Source organism: Ursus americanus, chromosome 1 (assembly GCF_024610735.1).
Source record: "Ursus americanus isolate L20-20 chromosome 1, mUrsAme1.1.p, whole genome shotgun sequence".
Lineage (NCBI taxonomy): Eukaryota > Metazoa > Chordata > Mammalia > Carnivora > Ursidae > Ursus > Ursus americanus.
Window position 1 is genome coordinate 5724268 of NC_142127.1, and position 27255 is coordinate 5751522.

A 27255-nucleotide genomic window follows, 5' to 3' on the forward strand; every position below is an offset into this window, starting at 1 on the left:
TGTCATATGATGTTTAAATGGTATAGCTCAGAGCAGCAGGTACATATCCAATTATGTCATCCTCCCATGCTTAAAACACTTCAGTGGCTCCCAACAGCTTTAAAGATATAGCACCAGCTCCTCACCTTAGCCAACATGCCCCTGTGACTAATGCCCCATCCCAGAAATATGAAGCTTCACTTTGTCATGATCAAGTGTAAGGGGTGCCTCAGATAATTCATTACCAATAAAGTTCTAAAGCTTGAGAGGGTTTGACTTTTTATAAATTAGAGTGAATTCAAGGTTATCCTTGTACTCCTATAATTCTCTCTTGCAGCCATGCACACTTTCTGAACCAGAGGTAAATAGGGGAGTCATAGTTTGCATTATACATACTGAGCATAACATATAGCTTATTTCTGTTTGCTCAAACCTAGCACATCTGGGTGTGTTCCATATATATGAAAGTCAGCTCTTATGTGTATTATCCCTCCCACCACCCCCACATTTCCAAAATGGCAACAGTGTGAAAGGAGGTGCTGCTTTCACATGCAGGGTAAATACCTATTACACAGGCAACAATGTGGGGGTTACATAGTGGTTAAGAACATGAGCCCTGGAATCAGATTGGGTGGTTTTGCGTCACAGGGCTACCACTTACACTTACTTATGGGAACTGGAAGAAGCCACTGTGTCCTCTAAGATAACTCATCTTATCCACATCCTTGCATTCATATTTTGTTCCTCAGTTAATGCCCTCCTCTTGAGTACAGGCTGGACTTATGGATGTGCCTCTAACAGATTACGACACAGGTAGTAGATGTCATTTCCAAGACTAGATTTTAAAAAGGTCGTGGCTTCCATCTTGGGTGCTCCTGGATCGCTTGCTGTCAGAGAAGCCAACTGCTCTGTCCTGAAACTGCCCTGGGAAGAGGTCTATATGAGCGAGTTTGGAGGCTTCTGGGCATGTCATATGAGTGAGCCCTGAAGCAGACTGCCATAGTCAAACACCAAAATGACTGCAATGCTGGCTGACATCTTAACTGCACTTCCATGAGAAATTGAGCCAGAACCACTCAGCTAAGTTGTTCAAAGACCCAGGGAAACTATGAGGTAATAATATGTGTTGTTTCAGATGCCGAGTTTTGCTATAAGTCATTACGCAGCAACAAATAGTTAATAAACTCTCAAAGAATTAATTTTCTTATGGGGCTATAAGTATAAGAAAGAGCCTACCTCATAAAACTAGTAAGGATTCAAAGAGATACTCAGAAGATAATCATAAGGATCTTAATGAAAAACCAACAGGTCCTACATTCCTTCTGCAAAGACGATGTCTTTTAGTTCTTAATTCATTCTTCTGGTATTGACTATTTGTATCTCTGTATAGCATGTCCAAACTGCTACTTTTTGATTTTTTTTTTCATTTATACAGGTTATTTTTTTTTAAGATTTTATTTATTTATTTGACAGAGATAGAGACAGCCAGTGAGAGAAGGAACACAAGCAGAGGGAGTGGGAGAGGAAGAAGCAGGCTCATAGTGGAGGAGCCTGATGTGGGGCTCGATCCCATAACGCCGGGATCACGCCCTGAGCCAAAGACAGACGCTTAACCGCTGTGCCACCCAGGCGCCCCTTTTTATACAGGTTATTTTTTAACTTACCAACATAAAAGATAGGAATTTGGCTTTTTCTTCACCTCCCGCATGCAAAGAACTTTCTATTCCCCATACCTCCCATATAGTTGTATTGTAATTTTAGTTAGATCAATGGATACTGTTTACAGTGATGTGACAACATACATGCCACTCACAAATAGCAAATCTTATAATGTGATTAATTTTCCTTTTCTGAAACAAATGTGGTTTTTGTTTAAATCAGTAACAGCCTTATTCTCCCATTTGCCTAGTTGTCTATACTGGTCACAAATTTAACTCCTAATTCACTAACAAATTTCTAAAATGCCTCCCAAAATATTTATGTAACAAGAAATATAAATGGATACCTAAGGGGAGAGAGAGAAAGAATGAGGGAGAGAGATGAAAGCTAGAACTTTCTGGATATTTATATTTTAATTTTTGAAAAAATATTTTAAATATTTTTTAAAGATCAAATAAAATAAAAAAGAGCAATTCCTAAACATTGAAAGGAAATTAAAACAAATTAACTAAAAATTATCTCAAAGGATACTGACATTCAGTAGTTTCTTTGTAACTTTGTATTACAGAATGTTTGAAATTCACGTAAAGAATGCAGAGTAATAAAATGAACCTGATATTACATTATTATATTTGGCTTATTTTGCTTCATCTATATTCTTGGAGTATCAGTTATTCATTGCCAAATAACAAACCATTTCAAAAGTGACTTAAAACAACAATCATTCCAGGGTTCTACAGGACTTGGCTAATCTGAGCAGTTCCTGGCCAGGCTCAGAATGTCTTGTGAGGCCTGCCCATTGGGGTGCTTTGGTTCTCCCTGTGTGATCTCTCATACTCTCACAAGCAAATTCCCATAGGTAAAGGCTCCAAGATCAATAAGATGGCAATCAATTGTCAGGCCTCTGGTTGCATGTTTCTTGAAGCAACTTTGACTAAAACAAATCACTTAGCTAACCAAAATTCATATAGAGCATCACAAGAGCCTAAAAGGAAATGGAGTGATAGAGGTGGAGTGTATCATGTTTGACTTCATGGAACAGGGTCACATGGCCATGTAATGGGAGTATAAAAAAGCCTTTTAATTTTATGAAGGCATTCATATTTGGGGACTGATTACTACTTTAGTTAGCCTACCATTCCTAATATACTTTCTCCTGAAATTTTGGTTCAGTTACAAGGAGATACCTGAGGGCAAAGCCTGGTAACGAGCATCCCCACTTATAGATACTAAAAATAAACTCATAAAACATAAGGACTTTGCCCCAAAACACAGCAGTTGGTAAGTTGCTGATCTAATTCTATCATTCTTTCTTTATTTATTAGTGGTTATATTTTATAAAAATGAAACATTCCTCATCAATTATTAGTTTACCATAAACCACAAGACTGTATGAAAAAAGCAAGAGTGATAGCTGATGCTTCCTCTGTAATTCATCAGTTTCAAAATACTGAAGTTGTCCCCTAGTATCCTCCACAAGCTACAAATGAAAATATTTTATTATAAATTCACAAATTTAGACATGTTGAAAACAGTAATTTGACTAGTAGGAAACAGTAGATACATCTATCAGAAAAAAATAACAAAAATCTTAAAATATATTAAATAACTTTCTTGTTAAATAATATTGGTATTGATTTATTAAACTATTACATGTATCCAGAACAATTAATAGCTACCTATGTTCTTAATGACAACAGAAGCTAAAATTTTACCATAAAAATAAAAATATAAAATGAAAAATATACATATTTCTGAAATTTTAATTTGAGTTGGTGGTATCAGTATGAACTCATTATTTAATTATTTTAAGGATATATTTTCACATTTGGACCACTAAAAGTACTAAACGCACCCTATTGCACAGACTGTGGTCTCTAAACACATTTTCCCACTAAAAGGAAGAAGGGTTTTACTGAGTTTAAGTTTAGAACCGAATGAGATTAGAATGTCTCCTTTGCTTGAAAATGAGAAAGCTATCAAAAATTAGAGTATGTCAAAATGGCACAGGAGCCAATTTGATGGAAGAATTTGAGTATCAAAAAGACTAATGACTACATTTATATATTTGAAGATAAACAATCTACTAGTTTTCTATCTATCTATCTATCTATCTATCTATCTATCTATCTATCATCTATCTATCTATCTACCTATCTATCATCTATCTATCTCTCTATCATTGATCCATCTGCATAAGCCCATTGGTTACCTCTGGAGTATGCTAGAGAATAAAGTCCTATTCTAAAAACTGGAAAAAGTACAGATCATATCCCTCCTTTCTCGTATGGAATATATTTGATGGTAACTTAATATTCCATAAAAAATTTAAGTTGATAGAGGATGTTTTCATATGGATTAAATTAACAATACCCAAACTCATGGATCAAGCTCAACATTTCCCCCAAAGTGTCTCTAATGTGATATAATCAGAAATATACAGCACTACATAAGACTTGTCAAAATTTGAAGCTGATCTAATCAAGCCCTAAGATTTAAACACTAATTTACAGAAAGAGGTAAAGAAACATGCTCACCCACACTCTAAGGATGCAGTTAACTAAATCCAGGATATGGGAATATCTGACTCAGTTTCTCAAAAAAATAAATAGTAAAGAGGAGATAGGGATGCAAGAGACATACCAATCAAACACTACATGTGGACCTACAAAAAAAAAAAAAAGACAAGCAGAAAAAGTAAAATCGAATTTGGTATCAGATGATATCAAGAAATTATTTTTAATTTTGGTTGGGTATGATAACAGTAGTATGGTTTTATCAGAAAAGATAAAAAGGTCTTCTTTGTTAGAGATACGTACTGGGGTAGTCGTAATGAAATCATCAGTACACAATTTGTTTTCAAAATACCTCATAATACAGAAGGAAGACCCATCTATATGCTGCCTTAAGAGACTCATTTCAGATCTAAAGACCCATGCAGATTGAAAGTGAAGGGATGGAGAAACATTCATCACACAAAACAAAGTGAAAAGAAAGCTGGGGTAGCAATACTCATAATTAGACAAGATGACTTTAAAACGAAGACTGTAACAAGAAACAAAGAAGGACACTATATGATCATAAAGGGAGCAATCCCAAAAGAAGATATAACAATTGTAAATACTTTTGCACCCAACATGGGAGAATCCAAATACATAAAGAACTATTAAGGAAGGACTTGATAGTAATACAATAATAGTAGGTGATTTTAACAACCCACTTACATTAATTGATAGATCATCCAAATAGAAAATCAACAAGGAAACACTGGCTTTGAATGACACATTGGACCAGATGGATCTAACAGTTATATGCATATTATAAAACAGCATATTCGTACACATTCTTCTCAAGTGCACATGGAGCATTCTCCAGAATTGATCACATATTAGGCCATAAAACAAGTTTCAACAAATTTAAAAAGATTGAAGTCATACCATGCATCTTTTCCAGCCACAATGCTATAAAACTAGAAACCAAGCACAAGAAAAAATCTGGAAAAAAACCCATAAATACATGGAGTTTAAATAAGGTGCTACAAAACAATGAACGGGTCAACCAAGAACTCAAAGAGGAAATCAAGAAATGAAGACAAATGAAAATGAAAACACAGTGGTCCAAAATCTTTGGGATGCTGCAAAGTAGTTCTAAGAGGAAAGTTTATAGCAATACAGGCCTACCTCAAGAAGCAAGAAAAATATCAAATAAATGACCTAGCCTTAAACCTTAAGGAGCTAGAAAAAGAACAAACAATACCCCAGTGGTTTTAGAAGGAAGGAAATAATAAAGATTAGAGCAGAGATAAACGAAATAGAAACAAACAAACAAAAAGCAGAACAGATCAGTGAAACGAGGAATTGGTTCTTTATAAACATCCACATAATTGATAAACCTTTAGCCAGACTTAGAAAAAGAGAAAGAAAGAGGACTCAAATAAGCAAAATCAGAAATGAAAGAAGAGAAATAACAACCAACATCACTGGAATATAAAGGATTATTAGAGAATATTATGAAAAATTATATGCCAACGAATTGAACAACCTAGAAGAAATGCATAAATTCCTAGTAACATATAACTTCCCAAAACTGAATGCGGAAGAAAAAGAGAATTTGAACAGACTGATGAACAGCAATGAAACTGAATTAGTTAAAAAACTCCCCAAAAAAGTCTAGGACCAGATGGCTTTAAAGGAAAATTCAATGAAACATTTAAAGAATTATTAATACCTATTCTTCTCAAACTATTCCAAAAAACAGAAGAAGAAGGAAGGCTTCAGAATGCATTCTATGAAGTCACCATTGCCCTGATACTAAAACAATAAATATATGACTAGATAAATAATAAATACATAGAACTATAGGCCAATATCACTGATGAACTTAGATGCAAAAATCCCCAGCAAAATATTAGCAAGTTGAATCCAACAATACATTAAAAAAATAATTCACCATGACCAAATGGGATTTATTCCTGGGATGCAAGAGTGTTTCAATATTGCAAATCAATCATCATGATACATCATATCAATAAGAGAAAGGATAAAAACCATCAGACATTTTCAATAGATGCAGAAAAAGCATATGACAAAGTACAATATCCACTCATAATAAAAAAAAAAAACTTTTTGAGTACCTGGGTGGCTTAACTGGTTGAGCCTACAACTTTTGATTTCAGGTCAGGTCATAATCTCAGGGTTGTGAGATTGAGCCCCATGCCTGGCTTCGCACTGACATGGAGCCTGCTTGAGATTCTCTCCCTCCCTCTCTCTCTCTGCCCTTCCTGCCTGCTCACACATGCTCTCTCTCTCTCTCTCTTTCTTAAAAACAAAAGCAAAAACAACAACAACACAACAAAAACCTAACAAAGGGTTTAGAGGGAACATATCCCAACATACTAAAGGCCCTATGTAAAAAATCCACAGCTAATATCACACTCAATGGGGAAAACCTGAGAGCTTTTCTCCTAAGACGAGGAACAAGACAAGAATGTCCACACTCACCGCTTTACCCAACATAGCTACAGCAATCAGACAAGAAAAAGAAATAAAAAACATCTAAATTGGTAAGGAAGAAGTAAAATTTTCACTATTTGCAGAGGACATGATACTGTATATAGAAAAACCTTAAAGACCCCACATAAAAACTACTAGAGCTGATAAATAAATTTAGTAAGGTCACAGAATACAAAATCAACACAAAGAAATCTGTTGCATTCCTATACACTAATAACAAAGCAGCAGAAAGAGAAATTAAGAAAGCAATCTCATTTACAATTCCACCAAAAATAATAAAATATCTTGGAATAAATTTAACCAAGGAGGTGAAACCCTGTACTATGAAAACTATAAAACACTGATAAAAGAAATTGAAGATTACACAAACAAATACAAAGATACTCCATGCTTACAGATTGGAAGAATGAGTATTGTTAAAATGTCCATACTACCCAAAGCAATCTACAGATTTAATGCAATCTCTATCAAAAATCAATAGCATTTTTCACAGAACCAGAACAAACAATCCTAAAATTTATATGAAACCACAAGAGACCCTGAAATAGCCAAAGCAATCTTGAAAAAAGAACAATGATAAGTATCACAACCCCAGATTTCAAGATACATTACAAAGGTGTAGTAATCAAAACAACTATGGTACCAACACAAAAACAGACACATAGATCAATGGAATAGAACAGAGAGCTCAGAAATAAACCCATGATCATATAGTTATTTAAACTTTGACAAATGAGGCAAGAATATGCAATGGGAAAATTCTCTCCAAAAAAATGGTGTTGAGAAAACTGGACATCTACATACAAATAATGAAACTGGTTCACTTTCTTACACTATACACAAAAATAAACTAAAAATGGATTAAAAACCTAAATGTGAGACCTGAAACCATAAAAATCCTGGAATAGAGCACCTGCAATGATTTTTCTGACATGGGCTGTAGCAATATTTTTCTAGATATAGGTCTCCTGAGGCAAAGGAAACAAAAGCAAAAATAAATTATTGGGGCCACATCAAAATAAAAAGCCTCTGCACAGCAAAGAAAATAATCAACAAAACTAAAAGACAACCTACTGAATGGGAGAAGATATTTGCAAATGACATATCTGATAAAACCGAATAATCCAATTAAAAATGGGCAGAAGACATAAAGAGACATTTCACCAAAGAAGACATACAGTTGTCCAATAGACACATGAAAAGATGCTCAACATCACTAATTATCAGGGAAATTAAAATCAAAACTACAATGAGATACCACCTCACACCTGTCAGGGTGGCTAAAGTCAAAAATATGTAAAACAACAAATATTGGTGAGAATGTGGAGAAAAAGGAACCCTCATGCCCTGTTGGTGGGAATGCAAAAGATGCAGCCTCTGCGAAAAGCAGTATGGAATTTCCTCAGAAAATTAAAAATAAAACTATCATATGATCCAGTAATTCCACTACTGGGTATTTGCCCAAAGAATATGAAAACACTAATTTGAAAAGATATATGCACCCTTATGTTTATCATAGCATTATCTATAATAGCCAAATTATAGAAGCAGTCCAAGTATCCATTAGTAGATGAATGGATAATGAAGATGTGGTATTTACACACACTGCATATTATTCCACCATAAAAAAAGAATGAAATCTTACCACTTGCAACAACATGGATGTATCTAAAGAGTATAATGCTAAAAGTGAAATGAGTCTGAGAAAGACAAATACCATATGATTTCACTCAGATGTGGAATTTAAGAAAAAAACAACCACCACAAATGAACAAAGAAAAAACAGACAATTCAAAAAACAGACTCTTAATGATATAGAGAACAAACTGCTGGTTACCAGAGGGGAGGCAGGTGAAGGGATAGGTGAATAGATGAAGGGGATTAAGAGTACACTTATTGTGATGAGCACTGAGTAATGTACTGAATCGTTGAACCACTATATTGTACACCTGAAACTAATGACTAATAAAACACTTTGTCTACCATACTGGAATTAAAATTTAAAAAAAGAAAATGCATTGTTCCATCTAAAGAAGAAGAAGGAGAAGAAGGCGAAGGGGAAGGGGAAGGGGAAGGGGAAGGGGAAGGCGAAGAAGAAGAAGAAGAAGAAGAAGAAGAAGAAGAAGAAGAAGAAGAAGAAGAAGAAGAAGAAGAAGAAGAAGAAGAAGAAGAAGAAGAAGAAGAAGAAGAAGAAGAAGAAGAAGAAGAAGAAGAAGAAGAAGAAGAAGAAGAAGAAGAAGAAGAAGAAGAAGAAGAAGAAGAAGAAGAAGAGGAAGAAGAAGAAGAGGAAGGAGAAGAAGGAGAAGAAGAAGAAAAGAGGGGAATGGTAACAACAAAAATCACAGCATATTGATAAATGTTGAAACTGAGAGAAGGGTACAAAGAGAACAACTGTACCATTCTATCATTTTGTGTGTGTGTGTTTGAAAATGTCTCTCATAATAAATATTTTGTTTTAATATTTGGGCATTTCAGGTATTCTGTGGATTTCAACTTCTTTGCAAAATTATCTTCTGGATCTTTCTGTCCTGCTGCAATATGAATAGTATGGTTTCCATTTGGTGTACAGCTGTCTCCCTGGTCATACCACCATCATGCCAGGCATCTCCCCCTCTTTTTTAAAGATTTATTTATTTATTTTAGAGAGAGAGAGAGAGAGACAGAGAACATGAGCAGAGGGTGGGGCCAGAGGGAAATAATCTGAAACAGACTCCCTGCTGAGTGCAAGACCTTTTTGGGGCTGAGTGCATGAGCCCAAGACCTTGACCTGAGCCAAAATCAAGAGTCAGATGCTCAACCTACAGAGCCATCAAGGAGCCCCGCCAGGCATTCCCTCTTAAAAATGGCTTTCTCAGGGCACCTGCGTGGCTTAGTTGGTTAAGCATCTGACTCTTGATTTCAGCTCAGGTCATGATCTGAAGGTCATGAGATCGAGCCCTGAATCAGGCTTTGCACTGGGCATGGAGCCTGCTTAGGATTCTCTCTCTCCCTCTTTCTCTGCTGACCCCCTCATACCCCACTCCCTCCCTCTCTCTCTTTCTATTTCCCTTTCTCTGTAAAAGAAAAAAAAACTGGCTTTCTCACTCAGCACAATTTTCTTGAAATACATTCAAGTCATTTCATGTATCAATAGTTCAATTTCTTAGTGGTTTACCATGACATGGATATACCACAATTTATTTAATATTAACCAAATGTCTTTCAAGTCAACTGAAGTTCATTTGGGTTTTCCAGTTTAAGGGTATTTCAGTTGTAGCATCTTTTGAAATTCTTCAGAGTGTTTTTCCCCTTTAAATATTTTTTAATAGCATGCAATTCATTTTTTTTAAAGATTTTGTTTATTTATTTGAGAAAGAGAGAGAGCAAGCGCAAGAATGAGGGGAAGGGCAGAGGGAGAAGCAGACTCCCCACTAAGTAGGGAGCCAGATGCAGGGCTTGATCTCAGTACTCCAGGATCATGACCTGAGCAGAAGGCAGACGTTTACTCAACTGAGCTACCGAGGTGCCCCAATGGCATGCAATTCTTGATTAACTGATGCAATATATCTCTAATATCCCTGAGAATATTAATTATACTATAGTTTCCCTTTTGACATTTTTTTCTCTCTGTATACACTATTTCTCCTAGTAGTGTGTGTGTGTGTGTGTGTGTGTGTGTGTGTGTGTGTGTGTGTGTATGTGTTTAATTAGACTATATTGTGTTTTGTTTTGGTCTCCATCTTATCCTTCATGTTAGACTCTTTTCTGGGATGTCAGGTAATTTTCTATATTGAGGAATATATATATTGTTCATTTTAACAGTGGTCTCTAAAATACTGATTGCTCTCAGAAGATGTCTGTGGTTTGCCTTCCATGTACCTTTACTGTAGGTTTATCTGGTTGGACTATTTCGTGGGAAACCCCTAAAGACAAGTCAGTGTCTCAGTATTTTCTCTTGGTCTTCTTAGATTCTGTGATTGAGAGGGATATTTTACATGAGATTTGGAAGGTGGAAGTGACACAGCAAATATCTATTTCATGATTATAGTGCAGGGCATGAGGGGCTATGGGAGATCAATGTTGTCACTTATCTTCTGACTTAAGTTGTTAACATAGGGCAGCCAAGCCAAACCAGCTGCTACTCCAGATGGACCACCTCCTCCTTCAGCTCCTCTAACTTCTGGCCATGTGCATTTTTAGATCTCTTATGATCACTCCATCACTAAAGTTGAAGGTCTGGTGGTGGTATGAGTCCAGGAGCTTCTCTGGTCAGCCACTGGTGTTGCAAATACGCCATACACATTTATTGAAAACGTACTCATTTTTCAGTAACTCCATGTTACACTCTCAGAAAACTAAATAAAAAAGACATGATTCTAGATTTCAAGTAATTATGGGTCTTCAACTTACCAAAACTAACCCCAATACAGATAGAAACATTTAAAAGACCAATTCCTATAAAATAAAAAGAAAAACAAATTTTTGAAGAGCTGCCCTAGGAAAAAAATGCAGAATCATATAATTTCTCAAGAGAATCTTTTAAGGAATAGATAAGCCTAATGCTACTTATATTTCTCCAAAGCATTGGGGAAAAAAAAAAGAAATTTTCCAATGTGTTGTATAGTATAAAGGCCACCTCCAAACCTAACAGAGATCACCCCAAAAAAGAAACCTACAGACTCACTTATGAATATCAATAACAAAATTTTACATAAAATATCAGCAATTAGAACCCAACAGCAAATTTGGAAGAACATCATAGCCATGTGTGGGCTTAATCCAATATGAGGGCCAAAGAGAAAAATTATGTGATCATCTCCACTGATTTAAAAAGACTTGGGGACTGGGTGGCTCAGTCAGTTAAGTGTCTGATCTCAAGGGTTCTGGGATAGAGCCCCACTTTGGGCTCCCTGCTCAGCAGAGAGCCTGCTTCTCCCTCTCCCTCTGCCCTTCCCCCCCACCCCAGCTCGTGCTCACTCTTTCTCTCTCTCTCTTCTCTCTCAAATAAATAAAGTCTTTTAAAAAAAAGACTTGTTATGTCTTATACAGGCTCTAAATTGCATTGAATGTCACCTACAGGAGAAGCACCACATTTTCTGTCAGGAAGAAGATAGGACTATGAAGGAAAAACAAAAGAAGCTCTATCTATCAGTGGGGCAAGAGTTGTGTCCATTCAAAACAGCAACTAGTTAAGAGGGCTACATTTGAAGGTCTAATATTAAGGGCACACATAAAGATACGTGCTCTTCAATGAAAAGGACAATGATGGACATATTAAAACGCTTTAGAATAGATTTTTATATTAATATAAACAAATACATAATGTAGCTGGACGAAACAGATGGATCAGTGTTTTCATATTTAAGGAAAATAGTCTGAATCTAGTTTTGGCAGCTAATTTATTGCCTAAGGTACAATTTGAAATGTCCTTGTGATGCCCACTCTCATTAAAGATAATGATAGTATTCAGAGAGCAAAATAGTTTTATTTAGATCTCACCTTTTCAAGTACCAAGGTCAGAGCTGTAGTTTTTCTGCCCCACCATTTACATTCCTTTTGTAAAACTATAGAAATAGACAAGAAACTTGCTTATAAGACAAGTACATATTTTTTGAAGTCTTAAAAATGGTTCAGTCCTATTTCCTTCCTTTCTTTCTATGTCCCTGGCTATTTAATATTTACCACACGATTGAATATTTAGTTACAGATCTACATACACAGCCTACAGACATAAATAAGATCAAATGCATTCTAGTAATTAAGTAAATACTTTTGAAGCATTTTGCACTTAATAACCATTTATTTAAGTACATTGAGCAAACCTCTTGTGCAGTAGGTCTGTGGGACTTTGCCTTGTTCGGTTTCAGTACAAAAAAATGAAAAAAAATATAATAGTATATTAAAACTGATGGGATTGCTGATATTAGCTCAAAAGCTGTGTCAAGAAATTAAATTGGAAAACAGATCTTTTGATGTCAGTCTGTACACAGACGGTACAGGTTGAAAACAGGCATAGATTCTGTAGCATCTGCATTCCTGGAAAGGAGGCTAGTAGAGAGATAAACAGATTAGTGGTGGCTAAAGGTTAGGAATGGGGAGAATGAGGGAGGGGGTATGGCTATAAAGGGACATCATGAAGGGACTTTGTGATGAAAGTATTCTCATCCTGGTTATGGTGGCCATTACACAAATCCATACAATGTGATAGGATTTCACAGAACCACACACACAGAATGAGAGAGAGAGAGAGAAGTGCATGCCAAATGGAGCAATCTGAATTAACACTGTGTATATTACCAATGACATTTTCCTGGTTTTGGTATTATACCACAGTTATGCAAGATGCTACCATTGGAAAAAACTAGGTAAAGGGTATGTAGGACCTCCTAGTGCCATTTTTTTTCAATTTACTGTGAATTATTTCAAAATAAAAAGCTTTAAAAGGGGAGATATGACCAAACAATTCTAATTCTGGGTATATACTCTACAGAAATGAAAACACATGTCTACGTAAAAACCTGTGCATGAATGTTCATAGGAGCATTATTCATAATAGCAAAACAATGGAACAGCCAACGAATGGGGAAACAAATGAAGCATGTCCATAGACTGAAATACTAAGCAACAAGAAAGAGTTAAATATCAACACATGCTACAAGGATGAACCTTAAACCTTTAAACCATTATGTTAAGTGAAATTTGCCAGTCACGAAAGGTCTCCTACTGTATGATTTCATGTATCTAAAATGTCCACACAAGGAAAGTCTGTATATACAGAAAGTGTATTAGTGACTGCCAGCAGCCAAGGGTAGGTGTTTGAGAGGTAGGCATCGGGGATGGGAAATGACTGCTAATGTGTATGGGGTTTCTTCTGAGGTATTGAAATGTTCTAAATTAGGTAGTGATGATGTAAATACACTGAAAACCACTGAACTGTACACTTCAGGTGAAATTCAAGATGTAAAAATAGACCTTGATAAACCCGAAAAAAAAAAAAAAGTTAAGGGGCAGGGTGTTAGGTCAAGGGAAAGATCCCAAAAGATGATTCACCTTAAACCTCAAGAACACACTGCATCAGAGCCCTGGTCTCTACTACATTTGACCCACAGTGTCCGACTACGGCAACATGCCCGTCAGATGAACTCTGGTGAGTTCCAAAGGCAAAGGAGCCTGCTTGAGCCCAGCTTCACCGCCACCTGAGACTACACCAATATTTCATAATCTTCTTAGAAGCCACAACTTATTTCATTAAAATGAAGATAAGATGAAACAACAGTTGCTAAATAGAAAATCTTGTGTCTAATACTCCTGTTATGCTGTCATCTTGACCCTCTGTGATCCAGTAAGTGAATCTATAAAACTTATAGTAATTATCTTAATAATGTGTTATATGTAGATGATAAAGGTGTAAACACGCTTAATATAAACTTTCCTAGTGATCCACATCTGAATTATTCTAGCTTATCAGATGCATGGAAGCAAAGCAGTGGGATTCCATAGGCAGCTACTGCCATGAACCTCAGGGGGCACACACAGCTTCTAAAGCAGTGGTTCTGTGTGTGCTCCTTAAACCAGCAACAACTGGCATCACTCTGAGATCACTAGCCTTGCAAATTCATGGACTCCATCCTGAATCAGAATCTCTGGGCAGAGCATTACAGAAATTGTGTTTTAACAAGCTCTCCAGGTGATTCTTTTGCAAGTTAAAACTTGGGAAGCCTTGTTCTAAAAAAAAAACAACCAAACAACCAACCAAACAAACAAACAAAAAACTTTAAAAGCCACACTTATTAAATAGTGGCAGCTAGCGTGACTTTTTTTTAAATAATTCTGTTCCATTTGCTGAAAATTCAAGTTTTCAGTAAGTATTGGCATTGGCATACCCATAGACAAAATAATTTCAACTTTTTTTTAATAATATTTTTATTATATTATGTTAGTCACCATATAGTACATCCCTAGTTTTTTATGTAAAGTTCCATGATTCATTACTTGCATATAACACCCAGTGCACCATGCAATATATACCCTCCTTAAATTTCAACTCTTGCCCAGAACTCTGTCTCCATATATTTTTTTCCCCTGTTGCTTTCCTTCACGATACTGCACTTCTTTCGGGGAGTAATGTTCAACATATATCTGTGTAAATCAAGAGTGATTACAAGCTCAGTCAATATATGACCCTACTTTTATATTTTTATCATTGGTTATTAAGTTTATCATTGTACCATTTGATGTCTTTTGAGAAAACCTTAGGAAGCTGATAGCACAATGGCTCTGGATTCAAACACCACCAATAATTTAAAAGACTTTGGTAAATTGCTTAATCTCTTGACTCTTCTTTTTCTTTCAAGATTTTTATGAGAATTAAATGCAGTAATATATGGAAATTAGCTGCCATGACGCTTTCCCCACAGCAGGGATTCAGACAATGGGAGCTTTCCAATTGTTATCATTTATAAATCATTTAAAACAATTAAACAAAAAATGATTGAGCACATGTACACAGTAAATTTAGGATATTTATTTGGAAATTTATCAAAATATATACAGCGCAGCAGCCCTGTGTTAGGTAAAGAGTTAGGTTCTGGGGATACAAAAATTAATAAAATGTTGCCCTGGTATCAGATTTTAAGTCAGGTGAGAGTATAAGTTGAGTTATATTCCCCATTTATGTGATAAATTTTGGGGGAGTTGAACCTTGAATGTCTCTGTATTTTCAGGGACTAGGCTGGTTCCTAGTAGGTGTTCAACAAATGACTGTTGACAAATTTAGAAACACATAAATGAACAAGCTAGGAGAGCTCCTGTGGGGACCGATGAGGACCATACATGTCTTCAGATGTGCCCTTCTAAGAGACCTCTATGGAGGCCAGACTAAAATAAATTAGACTGAGGATGGGAAGACAGGGGAGAAGACCATTGCGAAAGTCCCCCTGAGTAAGAATGAAAATCTAAGCAAGAAAAAGCCATTGTAAATCTTTCTAAAAAGCGGCCTAAGCATGGTGCAGGGACATTTTTATGCATGTTTGAATTTGAAGACAATTATTCTACAGCTTATCTAGGACTCTATACATCTGGGCATCTCATTTGGAAAGAATTAATCAGAAATCAGTTAAAGAGAAATAGGAAGAAGTATTATTTTCTTCTGGAGGAAAAAAAAATGTTTACAAGTGGATTTAATACAATGGTAAGATTTAAACCTTAAATGTGTCTGTCGCTGTAATCCAAAAATCCATTTCAAATTACACTAAGATTCAGTATAAATCTAGGCTACCATGCAATAAGAAAGCATAAAAACACTGGGTACAAATGTATCAAGCATAAGGAAATGGCAAAAGGAGAGATCACTGGGTCACATAATGGCAATAGTTACCATTTGATACTATATGATGCCTACTATGTGTCAGGCACTGCCTTAGACACATTACATGCAGGATTGCTAACCTCATACAATTTTATAGTGGTATAAACAAAGGCTCAGAAGACACCCTGATTTTGTCTGAACTCACCCACCCGTCAGTACAGCAACTGACATCTGAGCCCAGGCATTGCTGTGCTCTGCATATTCTCTTCTTCACAGAGATGTTCCCGCATCTCATTCAGATACACATAATATAAAGTCAAATGCAATAATCAGAGATGTATTTCAATTTCAGAATCTCCAACAAACATTTACAAACTCTCTAGTGTCCCTTGGAGTTAGCTTTGTAAACAGACCTGCCCTTATAGCTCTGGGAGTTCCCCCAAAGTCCCCAGAAAGACCTAGCCACCTTATTGTGACTTTCTAGCTTTACCCGTAACAAAGAAAGCTTTTTGATTGTTGAAGTGCTTAAATTTGGAAAAGCACCCACAGATAATAATTGTCTTTGCATTTGCTTGGGGCTTCTAACTTGATCACATCACTTTACCTTTTCCTAAGCTTAAACAATAAAGAGGTGAAGATTTTAAGATGATATTTGATGTAATGATATAAGGATATTTTATTCTCCATTTTATAGATAAAAACAAAACAAAATAAAACAAAAATCCAATCCAAACAAAAACTCATAAACCCTGCAGACAGGCCAGTGTTAACTCTAGACTCAGTTCCACTGGGGCTAAACTGGCCTCTACTTAGGCTCACAGTGTTCAAGAATCCCTGATTCATGGCATTCCTATCATCTTACACAGAACAAAACTTCACTAATGCAGCAGGCTAGGGTGCTGTGGACTGATTAGATAAGGAGTACAAATTGCCATTTGATTCATACAGCTGGAAAATAATCTTGAAAGATAAGATAGTGTAACTTATTCAGTGCCCTTGGCTTCGGTACTGAAATTGCCATCTGGTGAGGGGGAGCCTCCAAGTGAGAATCTCCAACCTCTTTACCCGAGGCAGGCTTGAAAAAGTGAACTAAGCCCCACCACATCCACCTCCCCAAGACCTGATTTGAGGCACATATACCCTAATCTGCCTGCTCCTGGTTGGGCTCATGCTTTGGAAAGTAGATTCATATCATGTTTGGAATGGTCCATGCTTGCTCCATGGGAGTAAGACCTGACTTCACAACCAAATGGTAATTTTCTTGAGAGTAGGGTTCAGGGATATAGTGAGAAAAAGAGGTTTTGTTATTGTTTTAGCCAAAGAGTTTTGCATTAAAACCCTAGCCTTCCTGCTTCTGAGTCTTAGAAACCTTGCCTGATTACCATGCTAGGTATACATTTTCCTAAACCTGACAGTGTGTTACTAGATCTACTTCAGAAGGTTATAATGAATTTCCAAGCAAACACAAAATCAGTCAGTTCCCACTGTTCTTCTTACCCTTGCTCCATAGAATTACATTTATCAAGTGTTGATTGAGAACATTCTAGCCCAGAGTAGAAGTCACCAGAGGGCTCATGTTCTCGCTGCATCCAAGGTTTATATGCAGCAAGTATACTGATTGGGTGAACATCTATCCAATCAGTAAGCATACTTCCCACACCATCTGTTGTCTTTCTACATAGCATTTCTGCTCTGCAATTACTATACTAATAACTATATGCCTATACTAATTTTCAGGGACTTAAGAAGAAAAAGCAATTTCTATTCTCCAACCGAATATCAAAGAAATAGACATGTTACCATTTATAACATAATATGATATGTCCTATGATGAGGAAATATACGAAGTCTAGTATACATTTGACCAAAAGAATACTCAAGCCTACTGCAGGCATTAGTTTGATGGCACTTGATCAGGGCATGAAAAGCTGAGTGGAAGTGTCCTAGGCTAACAACCAATCCTGTAGCCTTTCCAGAAGAAGTGACAGCATGTTTTAAAAGTCAGTGGTAGAACAGCATGATATGTGTGGTCTACTAGACTCGTTGACCATTGCTCCAGCAGAAATGGCATAGGGACATTTGCCCCACTTCCTGGTGTGATCTTTAGAAAGTTGATCTTTAGAAAGTGTGATCTTTAGAAAGATCTTTAGAAATGTGTGTCTTACCTTCTGGTTCCCAAGGACTTAGCAGGAAGTGGAATACTAAGAGAGAAGTGGACTGAATCCCCATATGGCTGCATAGATCAGCCCTACTACGGTGTGATGTGAGATAAAAAGAAACTATTATTTTGGTAATTCACTGAGATTTGGAGGTTGCTAGCACCTTAGTTAGCCTACCTTTCCCTTACTCTTTAAAACTTTAGCTCAGTTTCTGGGAGATTCCTGAGTGCCAAGCTTGGTAACAAGCATTCCTATTTTTGGATAATGCAAAGGAGCTCATAGAGTGTGAAAGCTTTGCCCCAAGCCATCCCAACTGGTGAGGGGTGGGTCGGGAAATCTGACAGTGCTTCCCTGACTCTAAACTCCTTGCTCTTTCCTCTAAATGCTACCAACAAACAAAAAGTCATAAAGTAGTTATATTGTGGTCGTAACTTTCTAAAACTGGTCTCAAATAGACAGAGTAATAAGGGCAATCCTAGTAAAAGTTCCTTGAAGGCATCTTGGAAATAATTACACAATATTTATCTGTCTATATTTTACCATCATTGTTAACAAGTCCAGAATTCTCTGCATAAAGTCCACACTGTAAAATAAATCAATACTTTGCACTTGCACACCATAAAGAATGTGTCTTCCCATACAAATTGGCAGATGCCTATTTTTTTAAGATGTGAGAAAGACATTATACAATGAAAAATGTCTTTTTTTTTTTAGTATGTGCAGGCTATGTAGTTGACACAAAGAGATTAACAAAAATGCCCTAAGCTCCCTTTACTGAGGATATCTAATTTTGTCACTCATGGCATCTTGCGTTGGTACAATGTAGGATGCCCATATCTGGCTAGATTAAAGTCAAACCCACTGAATTCTCACTACCAGATTATGCTTGCAAATCCTTCTCATTATCACAGTGTTCACAGAATACTAATCGTCCTGAAATATGACCACCAAAGAGGAAACGGAGACACAGATCTCTGGGCTAGGGGTGAATATTTTATAAAGCCAAAAAAGCTGAATCTCCATGACCACCTTGCAATGCCTTAACTGCTGTCCCAGGAATGTGTTGACACATTTTGTAAACATTGTGTATCACTTGGAGTTCAATCATAGAAAGAGACCATTGGGAAATTATATGGGTCTATTAGGGGGCAGCTGTTAGGGAATTTGTGGGAGCTGACAAAGCAGTCTCTGTAAGGTTGTGGTTTTTCTGTTGGATGCTGGAACTTGAAAGAATAGTTGAGAAGGGAAGATGGATGCGAGGTGGGGGAAGCAAGGGCACTCTGGAACCCTTGAGTGTGCACTGGAGCCCAGGATGGACTAAAATCCAGGAGATGGCTTGTTGCCTCTCACTTTAGTGGTATGAGTATCCTGCAAAACCTGGGGCCCCTTGCCACAGAGCTAAACACACCCACCTGGCCCAGGAATCAGAGCAGCTGAAGGAGGATCCGGAGGACAGTGGAGCAGTAGCAGGCACAGACCCTGCCCCAAACAAGCACAGTGAGGCACCAAATCACAGTGAGTGTGAACTACACAGTGTTGCGGCCTCCCTGCCACCATGCAAATCTCCTAAAATTATTTCTCTTTTGGTCTTCCCTAAGTAGAAACACTTAGAAAAGAAAGCTCTGGGAAATATCATTCAGCCAAACCAAGTTAACACCTATAAAGTTACCAAATTTGTAAAAGTAGGAATATTTTAATTATTATCAATTAAAAGTGAAATATTTATCTGCAACTGGTTAATACCACTATCTCTTTCCCTTGTCCTTCCGATTGTCACACTTGTCATGCCAGGTAGCACTGGAGAAACCAGAGACACTTTTAAGATCCAGTTAAGGGGAAGATACACTGTGGATACATATTTAACCACAGATCCTTGAGTTTGCAGACAATCCCACGTATTGTTATTGGAGCCATCTTGACTTGGGAGGAGCTTCTGTGAACACTCCTGCTGTCCCCTCTGCAAATTCAAGCAACACCAGGGCGCTGGGGCCAGAGGTCATATCTCAAGAGAAATGTCTCCTGTAGCATCCAGCACCAGAAGTTTGTTTTGTTTTGTTTTGTTTTTTTAAGATTATTTATTTGAGAGAGAAGTGAGAGAGAGAACACGAGCAGGGAGAAAGGGCAGAAGGAGAAGGAGAAGCAGACTCCCCACTGAGCAGAGATCCTAATGCCAGGTTCCATCCCAGGAGCCCCGGGATCGTGACCTGAGCCCAAGGCAGACACTTAGTGGACTGAGCAACCCAGGAGCCCCCAGCACCAGAAGTGTCTGTGTCCTCATGGCAAAACTGGGTTTCAAGTGTACACAGCCAGAAATCTGTGTGTAGGAAATTCTTCTAAATCTTCTAATTTATGAAACTTGACAGGAATTCTCCCAATTTCAACCACATTCATAAAAGTTTATGTGGCATAGGAGGCAGGGATGGGAGTTTGTGTTTAATTTGTATAGTTTCAGTTTTACAACATGAGAAGAGCTCTGGGGATGGATGGTCTGGGTGGTTGTACAACATTATGAATGTATTTAATACCACTGAACTGTACACTTAAAAATGGCTAAAGATGGTAAATTTTAAATTATGTGTATCTTACCATAACAAAAAAAATGGGGGATAAAACAAGTTTGAATGTTCGTCTCCAAACATCTGAAGATATTTGTAAAAATAATTCTATTTTTGGCATGCCTAAAAATGTTGACATTTAGTATCTATTATGTAAAGTTTCGTTCATCAGATAACCAGATGAGAAAATGGGATAGTTTGAAACCTTTGGGGTTTTTTTAAATAATATTTTTTCATTATATTATGTTATTCACCATACAGTACATCCCTGGTTTCTGATGTAAAGTTCGATGATTCATTAGTTGCATATAACACCCAGTGCACCATGCAATACGTGCCCTCCTTACTACCCATCACCAGCCTATCCCAATTCCCCACCCCTCCCCTCTGAAGCCCTCAGTTTGTTTCCCAGAGTCCATAGAACCTTTGATTCTATAGTCACTCTGTTTTACATTAAAGTAAATAAGCAATGGGTATTTTGAATGTGTATGTGTTATTACTTAAAACAAATGTAAAACTCTAAGAGATCATTTTCTAAATGCTCAGCTTAATTTTTTAAATTATTTCAATCAACCATAACTAGAGGAAAAGCTGAATTACCACTTTATTCTTTACAAAAAAAAAGGATAAAAACATCTTGTAAAGAGAAAAAAGAAAGGTGTGCCTGGGTGGCTCAGTCAGTTCGACAGCTGACTCTTGGTTTCAGCTCAGGTCATAATCTCAGGATTCTGGGATGGAGCAACCCATCGGGCTCCAAGACCAGTGGGCCGTCTGCTTGAGAGTCTCTCTCTCCCATTCTTTCTCTGCCCCTCCCTGCTCATGCTTACATGATCTTGCTCTCTAAAAAGAAATAAATAAAATCCTTTTTAAAAGAGAGGGACAAATAAAAAACAGCCAAAAGATACATAACTAAATAAGAGGACTATAAAATTATATCAGGAATTTAATGAAAAAAATTTTTTTTAATTTGGAAATGTTTGTGATAGGTGCCATTCTTTTCAATTTGTCATGTCTAGTGATTTATTTTCCTATTCTAAAAATAATGTAGAAAAAATTATTAAATGGGATCTTCAGAATTATATAAGTTTTGGAGATTTTCAAACTTTGATCTGCTCCAGCTCAGAGCACAGAGACTGAGAACAGCAAGGGTAGTAGATCATTTCCAAGCAGCAAAGCTGGCAGCCTGCCTCTCCTAGTAGTGCCTGAGTTCTTCTCTAAAGCAAGCAGGAGCCCTGGACTCTTGACATAGGCTTCACTTGGTGTCCAAGGACCTTCATCTTGCCTTTGACCTCACTCTTAAGTTATGTGTGCGTCATTGTCTTAGAAAATTGAAAACTGGATTGAGAAGCTACCCAATTTTCACCGCACTGCAATTTCCTCTTCTGTAAAATGTAATAATACTGTTTACCTCATGAGCTTGTTTTGAAGAGTAAATGGGATCATGGGAACGTGCATTTAAACTGTCTGATGTGTTGTAGGTGCCTGAGAAATCGAGGAGGGGCAAAGTGAGAGGAAGAGAATAGAAACTAGACAGAAACTATAAATTAGAATATTGGAAATACTGTGGAAGAACTCTTCAGGATTCCCAAACACACTCTGAGATGCTTTGAGAAGGAGGCATGGATTTTCCAGGAGAGGAGAGAGGACAAAGGCATTCAGAGCAGTGGACAAGCAGGGGTAATAACCATGGCCTTCCACCAAGACAAGCCATATCATCTCGCTGTATAAAGAATCTTTTCTGAGCACTTGCATAGACCCAAGTGGGAACTCTGTGCAAAGGTTTCTAGAGGAAGAAGACGCCATCCCTGGTCAGACAGTGAGGGACAGATAAGATACAGCGCAGAAGGATATGTTTGGGATCGAAGAGAGAAAGAGGCTGGGAGATATAGTCACTTTGTTGGTTAGGTAGTGTATACAGCTTCCCAGCAAGAGGGTCCTGGAGCCTGATTTTATCATTCACTGATTCTGCCATCACTTTTTATAAATATGCATATTAAACTGAATTTAATTCCCATTTTAGATTGGATTAAATCTTCAGTTATCCTTTTGTCCTTGTCGGACAGGTAGAGATAAAGCCCCTGATGGGAAACTGTTTTAAGTGGATGGCTTGACTGGGGAATTCGCCTACCTCTTAGAGTCAAATATGGGTTCCCAGAATGGACAAAGCCTGGAAGCAGCCATCACCCCCACCTCAGCGTTGTCCTAAAGAGGCCGCTCGCTATTTGCATGTGCTTCTATTCCCTAACCATGTGCCTACAAACTGACAGACAATATAGACACTGAGGCCTTCTGACCCAAAGAAAACCAGCTCACTCAGGATGGCACGCAACCCCTCGGCACTGAAAACCGCACCAGATTTACACAGCAACCTCAATTTATAGTCTTTCCAGATCGCTTGCATGTCAATCTTTCAAGATTCATTTTAAGGCAAATTTAAAGTAGAGAAATTTCACCATCTGTTTTAATATGTAACTTAAAAACTTGACTCCTTCTCTGTAAAAGAGCCCCAGCTTAAGAATGTGCCTCGTTCTTGGACTTCGGAGCGGATTCCCTGTAGTACTAGTTATACTGCAACCTGACAGTCACCTTTTGGGAAGATGGCCTCTGCTACCACGGGGATAATCTTCGTCTTTCTTGGATACCCATTATGTGTATATATAACAATCTTTTCCTCACATTTTTTTTCCTAATAAGTTTGGATTTCAAGGCATCTGTTTGCCTCCTATGCCTGCCAGGTCTTCAGGTTTGAGGGAATGTCTCCTGACTGATCATTACCTGTGAGCTTTCCTTTTTTTGTGTAGTCCCAGCTTCTGGAAAACTTAACTGAAGTTGTCCAATTTCTGTACAAACTCTCAAGCACTTTTTCTCAGTCACTGCTGCCTGAACTCTGCCTAACCTTTACCAATATTCCACAAAGTCCTTAATGAGATTGTTTTATGTTGTCATGCTAGAAAATTGAAAATGAAAGAGCTTTGATTTCTGGGAGGAATCACATAAGGGAGTCTGTGCACTCCCTTTTATTCTTTGTCTTCTAATTAGAAGATTTGAGGGTGTGTGTGGTTTTTTTTCTTTTTTTTTTAAGTAGGAAGAATGAGGCGACTAAGAGAAGATTATCGCAAAGACATTATTTCAACCTTTGCTTTTTTCCCCTTTCACTTTTATTCCCACCTTAACATGATTTTAACTTACAATTATGAAACCTGAAATGATCTCTACTAATCGAGAAATAAAAAGATCCATATTGTTCAAAGAAGACTTTTGAAGAATTGGAAAGTATAAGAGAGGCTATCCCCACCCCAAATTGATAATGATGCCCAGCTTGGTTGCCCATTGCCTCCCCACGAAATCTGCCCAGTCAACCTGCTCTCCTTATTGGCTCCCAAGGCAATATTGGCTATTTGTGCTCCCCTTTATTATCTCTATAAATGTGCCATGATCCTTTAGTGAGAGCCTTTGAGAAGTGAGACATTCCTTCTGCTACCACGACTCCTTTCCTTAAGTCTTCCTTACTTGTGCAAACACCTGTGTCCTGTAAGGACTTGCTGCTCCTCACTGGTACCCCAACCTTAGGTACACCAAATTGTTCTGATCTCTAGAATCTTATCTATTCCACTTATTTAACAAAGAATTAACCTTTGTTAAGAATTAACCTTAACCTACACTATATGTTGGCTAATTGAACATAATAATAATAATAAAAAAGATTAACCTTAACTTACTTAACAAAAGAATCTAGCAAAGAATTAACCTTCATAATCACTCCATATGCATATATTTTTGCCCCCCAAACACTCTATATATCTATATCTATATAGATATCACATATACAGATATATAGATATAGGGATAGATGTAGATATAGACACAGATATGGATTATATGCTTTCCAGCATTTTGACCAAATGAAACCGTGAAGCATATTGAAGGCTGTGAGGAGTAGGACCGAATATTCATAAGGCTCTCCTATCATTTGCTAACCACCACTGGGGCTTTAAAAATGTTATTTCTATTTTCTCAATAAATAATTATCAGGCTGGCAAAAATCCAAACTTTTGACAACGCTCTTTGTTAGTGAGTGTGTGGAGAAACTGGCACTCTCACGCGTTGCTTGTGGGAGTGAAAACTGGCTGAAGGCCTGTGGAAGTCAATTTGGCGATATATAGCAAAATCACACCTATCCTTTGACCTGGCAATCTCTCTTCTGGGAATTTAAACTACAGATATACGTGCAAGTGTGTGAAATGGCATCTGTTCAAGTTATTCATTGTGCTTTTATTCATATGGGATTAGAAAAAAAAAATCAACAAAAGCCTATCAATCCAGGCTTTATGCAATGAATTATGGCACAGCTCTCCAACTGAATCCCAAACAACTGAAAAAAGAATGATGGAACTCTTTATGTGCCGATATGGAAAGATGAGCTCTAAGATAGATCGCTATTTGAAAAATAGTGTGTATAAGATATATTTGTATTTGCTTGTATTTCTATAAAGAAACTCAGGTAGAAGACACAAGTTACCTATAACAGCCTCAGGGCAGGTCTAGGCAGATAGAATAAAAATCAGTTTTTCACTGAATATCTTTTATATGAATTGATTTGTGAACACAGTACCTATTCAAAATTTAAATAAAAAATTCAAGCGTCATTTTAATATATTTAAAATCACATTCTTGGGGTGCTGGGTGGCTCAGTTGGTTGAGCATTGGCTCTTGATTTCAGCTCAGGTTATGGTTTCAGGGTCATGAGATTGAGACCCACATTAGGCTCCATGCTCAGGGAGGGATCTGCTTGAGATTCTCTCTCTCCCTCTCCCTCTGCCCCCCCTCTCCCTCTCTAAAATAAATCGATAAAATTGTTTAAAAATTTTTTTTAAATCACATTCTTAAAATCTGTGGAGTGACTTCCAGTTCAGATAACTTAGATTTGTTCCTCTCTGATCTTCCTTGCTAACTACAACTATCACCTTAGAAAATAATCCAAGAAGTAGCCAAAGGGGACTCTGAGATGTGGAAAGAGGAGGGTGACGTGAGTTGGGACCTCAGGACTGAAGGGATAACACAATAGTGATTCTATACCTGCCCGTTGGCCCAAGAAGGTGACCCAAAGCCAATATTACCTGACCTTAACGTAGCACAGAAGGCAGCTCAGATAGGATTATCCTCCCCTGACACCCAGCCCACTGAATCAAAAGACACTTCCTCTGACAACACCAGGCGAACCTGGCAATGCCTGGCAGAAACTGGCATTGGAATTCCCCACTACCAATAAGTGGCCAGAGGAAGGTGTGTCCTTCAGCACTGGGGCTGACACTCATCTTCCTCACCAAAAGGCATCAGGCAAGCCAGGCAGCACCTACAGGACAGCTCCTGTCGTGGAAGAAAGCAGACAGATAGGAAGCAGAAGAATCAGCTGCTCTATCCAGAAACACAAACTCTGGTGCTTCCATGGAATACTACTGTGCAAAGAAAAAAGGCAACAACCTGGATGAATGTTTAGGAAATTATGCTGAGTGAAAACAGTTAATTCCACCCACATATCCCTTCCCCTCTCACAGGTCCTCCCCTGCCACCTTTTTAAAATCCCATCTCTGATTGAAGACTGAAGACTGAATGCCTATCATAAAATGCTCCTTTTAAAATCTTGCATTGGGTTTATGTTTTGTGATATAAAAGAATCAAAAGAATGTTTATCACCTACAAATAAGAAGAAAATCTGATTCTTTCCCAAGATTATATCAAAAGGGAGAAGAAATTATCTTCATTAAATAAAATGTAAAGCAAGGGTAAGGAAACAAATACAGAGTTGTGTTTAATTGCATAAAATATCACCTGGTCAGCATCTTAGTTACACCAGGGCTGATGGTGGTAACATTGTAACTAGTATTATTAAGGTGCTAAACAATCCTATATGATATCAGCTGTAACAAGAGAGTGGTACCATATCAAGCAGAAGTATGACGTGGTAGACATGGTATTTCTTAATATGATGAAATGAATATAGGTACGAAGGTGACAGTTGGGCAGACAGTAATGGCCAATTTTATGTGTCAACTTGGCTAGACTATAGTCCCCAGTTATTCAGTCAAGCACTAATCTAGGTACTGCTGTGATGGTATTTTGGAAATGTGATTAAAGTTCATAATCAAATGACTTTAAGTAAAAGAGATCATCCTAAAATATCTGGATGGGCCTGTTTCAATCAGTTGAGAGGCCTAAGAGCAGAGCTGTGGCTTCCCTGAAGAAGAAACTGCACCTGTGCACTGTAGCTCCTGCTGCTGCCTTAGTATTCTAGCCTGCCCCTCCTGACTGCCTGCCCTACGACTTCAGTCTTGCCTTGCCAGCTCCCATACTTGCATAGGCCATTTTGGGGGGAATAAATCTCTTAATACATATCTCCTCCTGATTCTGCTTCTCTGCTTAAACCCTGCTGACTAATGCCAATTGTGTTTATCATCATCATTCTTCTTCGTTAGTAAAGACCTCAGTCCGTAGAAGTCAGTCTCCTTATTTATCCCAACTCCAGCCAAGTTAATTTCACCCTGTATTCTTGACCCTCCCCCACTTTCTCTGGCTGAGCAGATCACACTTACCTATCAGGTGTATCT

At 37.5% G+C, this 27255-nt stretch overlaps 1 protein-coding gene across 1 annotated transcript in view; it reads right to left on the reverse strand.

The window, feature by feature from the left end:
- CNTNAP5 (contactin associated protein family member 5) overlaps window positions 1-27255 on the reverse strand; it is a 773827-nt gene that overhangs the window by 273284 nt on the left and 473288 nt on the right. The window lies entirely within an intron of this gene.